This window comes from Zingiber officinale, chromosome 3B (assembly GCF_018446385.1).
Source record: "Zingiber officinale cultivar Zhangliang chromosome 3B, Zo_v1.1, whole genome shotgun sequence".
Lineage (NCBI taxonomy): Eukaryota > Viridiplantae > Streptophyta > Magnoliopsida > Zingiberales > Zingiberaceae > Zingiber > Zingiber officinale.
Window position 1 is genome coordinate 28,851,920 of NC_055991.1, and position 9,425 is coordinate 28,861,344.

General features: G+C 39.9%; 1 pseudogene; it reads right to left on the minus strand.

The window, feature by feature from the left end:
- Positions 1 to 2,041: 2,041 nt before the first annotated feature.
- LOC121968930 lies at positions 2,042 to 2,139 on the minus strand (annotated as a pseudogene).
- Positions 2,140 to 9,425: the final 7,286 nt, after the last annotated feature.

Here is a 9,425-nt window from a genome sequence, read left to right on the forward strand (position 1 = left end):
GGCCGTGCAAGAGTTCCAGAGCCAGAGGCAGAGAGGGCCATGTAGATCTACACGGTCGTGCAAGGGGGGCAGTGGTAGAGCATGCCACAGCCGTGCCTCACACATGACCGTGTGAGTTAAGTAGAGAGGGGAGTAGCACAGGTCATGTGAGCTTCACACGACCATGTCTCGGGGTCGTGTGGCGCTCAAACCCCTCTTCTATATAAGGCCTTCTTCATGATTTGAAAGGGGATCTTCTCCCCTTTGGGAGAGAGCAAGATTTGGGTGATTCCTCTCCATCTTGGAGGAATTTTTCGGCGATTCAAGGGTAGATCTTCAACGTATCAACTCTGAGATCAAGGATTGGATCCGAGGACCGTTCTTTATCGTAGAAAAGCTTTTCTTCCCTTTCTTTTCTTGGATTCGGGATCAAGATGCTTGAGATCTTCTTGTCTTTTGGTTTCTTTCCTTGTTCTATGGATTAGATCTTTATGTTCTAGGATGGAGGGAGTATTTGTAATGATGAATTGATGTAGAATTCTTGTGGATTTGCCAATTTTCTATTTCTATGATTTTGTCCTATTTGTACCTATTCAATCTTGTGTGGATTGTTGTGATTTGGACCTAATTCTCATTCTTGATTGAATGTTTGAATACCTTGTGGATCTTGTAGAGATAATCTCTCATTTGATTTTTCGAGGGACGTTCTTGACAGACAAGCCCGTGTAAGGACATTTGAGGGATGATCTTGAGGGTGAAATAGGGTCATTCAAGGGGGTAGGATAGATTGTATGCTTTCATATTTTATATCATGGTGCGGTTGAGGAGTGATGAATTCTTATGTTGATTATCTGAGGGACGTACGTGACAGGCAAGCCCATGTAAGGACAACATAGATTCATTCCTAATTGATCACATTTAGGTATAGATTTCAGTCCTAGGCCGATTGTCTATTGCAAGAGAGAATCGACAACCTTCTACAATGATGGACAATTGAGGAATAAGATTTGGTAGATCATCTACATTAATTAAGCTTACAAAGAAACCAAAACTCCTAGAACATCCATTTATCATAGCCCTATTTCTTGTTTCTATTTCTTTTATTTCTATGTTTGCTTTTCATTAGTTGCACTTAGTTTCTGAAAACCAATTGATTAGTTGTTTAGCTAATTCGCGTTGAGAAATCTTTAGTGGTTATTCCAGTCCCTGTGGATACGATATCTTTTATTATTACTTACGACATTTCCGTACACTTGCGGAATGTCAACAAGTTTTTTGGCGCCGTTGCAAGGGACTGCGCCATGACATTAGAGATTATCAATTGAGTTAGACTAAACATAACCTTTCTTTTCTTTTCATTAGTATAATTGTAACTAATCTTTAGAATTTTGTTTTCATAATTTGTGCATATCTTTCAACTTCTTATCAATTCTTTTTTGTTGCAATTCTAATTCTGCATTTTTGATTTCTAATATCCTAGTCTAACTTTTCTCTATTCTTCTTTTGATTTAGTTACTTTCTTCCTTTTTCTTTTGAGCATATATATCTTGCAATCTTGTTCTTGTGTATGCGAAGATCTAACTTTGCAGGAGAACTTCTTCCTCTAGACCCCGAAATTGATAGAACATTTCATAGAAGGAAAATTCTAAAAATACAACAAACAGAACAAGAACATTTTAGCATGGCAAATAGACCACTAAAGGATTATGCAGCACCTTATGCTAGGGGGTTTCGATCTAGCATTTCAAGACCTTCAATTGAAGCAAATAATTTTGACATCAAATCGGTTGTTATTTCTATGGTGCAGAAAAATCAGTTTGGTGGAGGACCGCATGAGGACCCAAATCAACACTTGGAGGTCTTCTATGAGATTTGCGGTACAATAAAGATGAATGGTGTTCCTTCTGAAGCGGTGTGCTTACTATTATTTGGGTTTTCCTTAAGAGATAGAGCTAAGCAATGGTTGAACTCTTTAGCTCCAAATAGCATCACCACATGGGATCAATGCGAGCAACAATTTCTTGACAAATTCTATCCACCTAGTAAAACGGCTCATATGAGGAATCTCATTGCAAGTTTCAAACAAGCTGACTCAGAATCTTTATTTGAAGCTTGGGATAGGTACAATAATATGCTCAGACAATGCCCACATCATGGTTTAGAGAAGTGGTTAGTGTTGCACACATTCTATAATGACATCAATTATCATACCAAGGTGTCCCTTGATTCAGTTGCTGGAGGGGCACTCATGAACAAAAGTTTAGATGGAGCTGAGGAGATAATTGAAAGTGTAGCACAGAATCATCATCAATGGGCAAATGAGAGAAGTGGTGGCTATTATTGTGTAAACCCAACAAAAGCATCAAGAAAGTATGATGTTGATGCAGTCACTTTAATGGCTGCAAAACTCGATGCTCTTACAAACTTACAAATAAATTAGAAAGCAAGGGAGCTAATTCAAATACGGTTAATGCAATTGTTGTTAGTTAGAGCCCTAGAGCCAATCATTTGATGATTGTTGTATGGACTCGTTGTATCATATTCTTATATATATAAAGGCATTTGTTTATGGTTATTATGCTTACTTGTATTGATGCCAAATAACTAAGTATAATGGCGTCCTTGAGTAGAAGGTTCTTACCTATATCAATCGATTAGTTGAATCGATAGTGAGATGATATAGGGAACACTACTCTTAATCATTCCTAGTCAAGTATTAGCATTCAGGGATAATGTTAATGCGATGAGACTAGCATGTAGGTCAACTCGATGACTTGATCTCACAAGTCATGGATATAGAGATATCAAGTTGACACATGGGTATGCATTGGAGAATGTATACTGAATAACCCGCCATGAGAAAGTATCATGGATCGTTATATGAGTGTCATATAATTTCTCATGTGGATATTAGAATGACTATTAGTCCTTGGACCTGAAGTCACCATGGTTCCCTACATAAGAAGTTATATACTTTGGCTTCGTCAAACGTCACCCGTAACTGGGTGGACTATAAAGGCGATTACTCGGTATGTAACAAATTATGCGGAGGGATGTGAGTGATGTAGATGGGATCTATCCCTCCTATATGATGGGAGAGACATCGATATTCTTGATAGAGTGAGACCACTAAGTGCATGGTCATGCCCAAATGAGTCAATATGAGATGTTAAGCTCATTTGATTAAGTGAGTCTACTTGGGATTCAAGATTTAGATTGATTAGAGGATGACACGGTCTATGCCTCTCATTGATCAATCTAGATGTCAAGGATAGAAGGACACTTGTCATATATTGTGAAAAGTCAAAATTAGTAGTCACAAGGTGATGTTGGATCTCAACATTCTTATAACTTGGGTAGTAATGATGTGTTGTTAGATACCACTCATTACTTATGCTTCTAAATGGGTTTAGGAGCATTGCCAATGTTATAAGAACCTATAGGGTCACACACAAAGGGCAATTAGATGGAGATTAGGTTCATTTGATGAACCTAAAGGATTAGGTCCATGTGATGAACCAAATTGGATTAAGAGTAATCCAAATTAGGCTAATTGAGTTGGACTTAATTTGGTTCATGTGTTAGATGAGTCTAATTTGGACTTAGACTCATTGAGTCAATTTAATTCAATGAATAGAGGTTCATTAAATTAAAATTGACTTAAACCAATGGCTAGATTTGATCAACCATGGGAGAGAAGTGGTCAAGTTTGACTTGACTTAGAGGAAGATAAAGAGTCAAGTTTAACTTGACCATTTGCCACCTCATTGGTGAGTTGGCAAAGAGTGGACCAATGATGATGCTCCACATCATCATGGTTGCTTAAGTGGGATGCCACCTCATGGGGGTTACCAAGAGTTGTGACTCTTGGTATTCCATGGAGGTTATTAACCTCTTAATGTGGTCGGCCACAATTTATTCAAGAGAGAGGAGTTTTTCATTGTGTGTGTAACACTCATCTTCTTCCTCAAGCTCTCTTCTCTCCCTCTCTTCCTCCATTGCCGAGAGCCACAAAGGGTGCTAGCACACTCTAGTGTCTTTTCTCCATCTCCTTGTTTGTGTGGATACACATAGATGAGTGTCTACTTTGACATTCTCGATATTCTGGCATCATTTGGATGAGCGGGATTAAGCGAAGGGCATCGTTTCAAAGGTATACCTTTTGATCTTGTAGATCTAATGTAGATCTAGGAGTAGAGAAACTCGTACACGAATTTTAAACTTCGCACGGATCCGGTGGCATGGGATTCGGGGTTTCCGCAACGCAAAAAGGCAGTTTTTGCGGCCCGAAAATTCCTACAGTGGTATCATAGCCACGTGCGAAGCGCGTACATGTTTATTTTATGTTTTTATGAAAAACTTTCAGTTCTGTAACTTTCTGTGAATTTCCTAATTTTATGTGTTTTATGGGTAATTTTCTCGTAGAAGCTAAGTAATAAATGTTTCGACACTTGTAGGCTTCGACTACCGAGAAAACCTTTCCGAAACGGCAAGGTTTCATCCAATTCATTTTGGGACAGCGGACTAAGGCACTGTAGGATCGCTTAGGAATACTCGCGATGGTTATATCGCGGGTAGGGGTGCTGCCCCTAACCCCGCAAGGGGCTTCGTTCCGCGATTGCGCCCGAAAATTGCTAAACGGGACCGCTGGGAATTTTTACTCATAAAATTGTAAATATTGTTGAAAAATTTTCAGAAATTTATAGATATTATATAATTTATAATTATGTATCATTTTGTGATGGTCATGGCCCAAAAACCCCAGTTTGATTGAAAAATTGTGTTGTAATTTATATTATGGCCTGCGTGCCATTTTCTGTGATGTGCGTGTTGTATATGATACGCGACCTGCGCGTCGTGCCTTTCCTATTTTATTTCCTGTTGTAAAATAGTTTAGACTCGAATGTAACTCGAGTTTCACCTTTGTAATGTACAAAATGAAGCGGTGGAAGGTCCACTCGAGACGAAGTTACGAGAAGGGTGCAAGCAACACAAGGCGATCACCGGAAGGAGCTTGAGAAGCTGTTGACCTTAGGTTGACCATTCGATCTTCTCATTGGCTTGAGAAGTTCATAGTATGGCCATGACTAATCACAAAATTTTAATTAATTGCTTGTGTGTGTATATGTGATGTATGCTAGATTAGTAATTAATTAGTGCCTTAACGATTAGATTAGATCTAAGTCACGCACATGATGCACCTTCATGATTAGATTAGATCTAAATCGAGTATATGATACGCATCGACGATTAGATTAGATCTCAATCACATCAACTCGAAATGCCTACCATGCCGTGATACCCATCACTACCTTGATCACATGTTGTTGTTGAATCTGCCAATGCAGAGCAACGCATATTATCTTGGTAGGGTGCAGAGGGACAATCTTGATCCCGCCTATCAACGCATGGGTGAGTACAACTCAATTAGATTGAGTAACTAGTTAACTCAATTAGATCGAGTTTAATTATAGGCATTTTCCAATGGTTGGTAGATAGGTCAAAATCACGTTTATATTAACTCTTGGGTGTATTAGCCAAAGCTAACTCGAGTGTTAATATAAATGCGGATCTTGATCCTATAAACAAGAGTTGCATAGAGATATAATCGGTAATTAGTTACCTACCGATCATACTAAGTCTTGGGCGATTTAGCCAAACCTAACTCAAGGCGTAGTATGATGTGGATCTTGTCCCACTTGAATTATAGAATTCAGTGGGAGCATCATTTAATTAAAGGCCTAATTAGATGATTAATTGGAATATGATATTTATTTTTCTGTATTTTTCTGTTGTAGATTACCATGTCGTCAAACACGAACTCCTTCTCCATGCGTTTTGTTCTCGATAAGGACAAGTTCAATAGAGTTAACTTCATGGACTGGTACAGGAACCTGAGAATAGTTCTCACACAGGAACGAAAACTATACTTCCTGGAGCAGCCCATTCCGGAGGCTCCTCCTGCCAATGCCACGCGAGCAGACAAAGATGCTTATAAGAAGCATCAAGATGATGCATTAGATGTATCATGTCTAATGCTCGCGACCATGAACTCTGAGCTTCAGAAGCAACATGAGTTAATGGGTGCTTATGATATGGTTGAACATCTTCGTCAACTATATCAAGGACAAGCGCGGCATGAGAGATTTGAGATCTCAAGGGTACTATTTCAGTGCAAGATGTCGGATGGGGCTCCCGTAGGTCCATATGTACTCAAGATGATTGGGTACATAGAAAACCTATAGAGATTGGGATTTCCCCTTGGCCAAGAGCTGGCGACTGACTTGATCTTGCAGTCCTTGCCAGAGAAGTCAGTGCCCGAGCTGCTTAGTATGTTGCGAACTGTTGAGCTTAACCTTAAAAAGGTTAAGCCCAACTCCATTTTGATGGTGCAAAAGGGCAAAGGCAAGGGCAAGCCTAAAGGTAAGGGAAAGTCTCAAGCCAAAGGCAAAGGCAAGGCACTGAAACCCAAAGGAGGGGTCGCCAAGGATGCTACCTGCTTCCACTGCGATCAGATCGGACACTGGAAGAGGAACTGCAAAATCTACCTGGAAGATCTTAAGAAGAAGAGAAGTGAGACTTCCACTTCAGGTATATATGTTATAGAAGTCAATCTATCTATTTATTCATCATGGGTATTAGATACCGGATGTGCTTCTCATATTTGTACTAATGTACAGGCGCTGAGAAATAGCAGGGCATTGACAAAGGGCGAGGTGGACCTACGAGTAGGCAATGGAGCACGGGTTGCTGCTGTTGCTGTAGGAACTTAGGCTTGTATAAGAATTAGATGAATGTTGTTATGTGACTGCTTTAACTAAGAACATAATTTCAGTTTCTTGTTTGGACAAGAAAGGTTTTTTATTTATAATAAAGAACAAATGTTGTTCAGTTTATTTAAATGATATGTTCTATTGTAATGCACCTCTGATGAACGGACTCTACATTCTAGACCTTGAAAACCCTATCTATAACATAAGTACCAAGAGGTTCAAGTCAAATGACATGAATCAAACCGATATCTGGCACTGTCGCTTAGGTCATATAAATGACAAACGCTTATCCCAGCTCCATAAAGATGGTTTGCTGGACTCATTTGATTTTGAATCTTATGAGACATGCGAGTCATGCCTACTGGGCAAGATGACCAAGACTCCCTTTAGTGGACACAGCGAGAAAGCGACTGACTTGTTAGGACTTATACATAGTGATGTATGTGGACCTTTCAATGTCGCTGCTAAAGGTGGTTATAGGTACTTCATTACATTTACTGATGACTTCGGTAGATATGGTTATGTGTACCTGATGACACATAAGTTAAAATCTTTTGAAAAGTTCAAAGAATTCAAGAATGAAATAGAAAACCAACTTGGTAAGAGTATTAAGATACTTCGATCAGATCGAGGTGGTGAATACCTTAGCCATGAGTTTCGTGACTATCTAGCTGAGTGTGGGATTGTATCTCAACTCACTCCTCCTAGAACACCACAGTGAAATGGTGTATCCGGAAGGAGGAATTGTACCCTATTAGATATGGTACGGTCTATGATGAGTCACACAGATCTTCCTATGTATCTTTGGGGCTATGCTCTAGACACAGCAGCCTTCATTCTCAACCGAGTTCCATCTAAGGCTGTAATAAAGACACCATATAGGATATGGACTGGGAGAGATACCCAGGTGTCTTTTATGAGGATTTGGGGTTGTGAGGCTTACGTTTGACGTCAAGTCTCGGACAAATTGGGACCCAAATCCGATAAGTACTATTTTATTGGATATCCCAAGGAAACGAAGGGATATTACTTCTACATTCCCAGTCAACACAAGATAGTTGTGTCTAAGACTGGGGTATTTCTAGAAAGGGATTTTGTTTGTAGAAAGACTAGTGGGAGTATGTTCGATCTTAAAAAGTTCAAGATGTGAACCATAGCACTGAAGCCTCGATGAAAGTTGAACTGGAACCACAAAGTGTTGTGGATGATGTTGTTCCACAAGGAGTTGAGGAACAACAACCAGTTCAAGTAGACCTACCTCTTCGCAGGTCTGACAGGGTGCGTCGTCAACCTGAGAGATATTCATTTCTCTTGTCTGACCATGATGATGTTGTGCTCATTGAGGATGAGCCTACCTCCTATCAGGAAGATGTGATGAGACCAGATTCCGAGAAATGGCTAGAGGCCATGAGATCCGAGATGGAATCCATGTACACTAACCAAGTATGGACTTTGGTTGATCCACCTGAAGGAGTCAAACCCATTGGGTGTAAGTGGGTCTTTAAGAGAAAGACTAACATGGATGGACTTATTTATAAGGGACGCTTGGTAGCTAAAGGTTTCAAGCAAATTCATGGTATTGACTATGATGAAACATTTTCTCCAGTAGCGATGTTTAAATCTATTCGGATCATGCTTGCTATTGCAGCGTACTACGATTATGAGATCTGGCAGATGGATGTCAAAACCACGTTTCTGAATGGAAACCTGCTCGAGGATGTGTATATGACACAACCTGAGGGTTTTGTAGATCCACAGCATACTGGAAGAGTATGCAAGCTGCATAGGTCCATTTATGGACTAAAGCAAGCTTCTCGGAGCTGGAATCTTTGATTCGATGATGCAATCAAATAGTTTGGTTTCATCAAGAATGAAGATGAACCTTGTGTCTACAAGAAGATTGTTGGGAGCACAGTTGTCTTCCTTATATTGTATGTGGATGACATACTACTCATTAGGAAAGACATCCCTTTGCTATAGTCTGTCAAGACTTGGCTTGTGACTTGTTTCTCAATGAAGGACTTAGGTGAAGCATCCCGCATTCTAGACATACAGATCTATAGAGATAGATCTAAGAGATTGTTTAGTCTAAGTCAGAGTACATACATTGACAAGGTACTACTTTGGTTTGCCATGCAGAACTCCAAGAAGGGATTTCTGCCGATGTCACATGGTGTGAGTCTTTCGAAGACTCAAGGTCTCTCTTCTTGAGAGGAGAGAGACCGCATGGATCAGATCCCTTATGCTTCAGCCATAGGATCTATCATGTACGTCATGCTATGTACTCGTCCTGATGTCTCATATGTTTTGAGCATGACGAGCAGATACCAGTCAGATCCAGGTGAAAGTCACTGGATAGTAGTCAAGAATATTCTTAAGTACTTGAGAAGGACTAAAGAATATTTCTTGATATATGGAGGCGATGACGAGATAGTTGTAAAGGGTTATAGTGATGTTAGCTTCCAAACTGATCAGGATGATTATCGATCGCAGTCGGGGTTTGTGATTTGCATAAATGGTGGTGTTATGAGCTGAAAGAGTTTGAAGCAGGACACAGTCGCTGATTCAACAATAGAGGTCGAGTATATTGCTGCATCAGAAGCAGCAAAGGAGGCAGTTTGGATCCGCAAGTTCATTACTGAGCTTGGGGTAGTTCCTAGCATAGCTGATCCC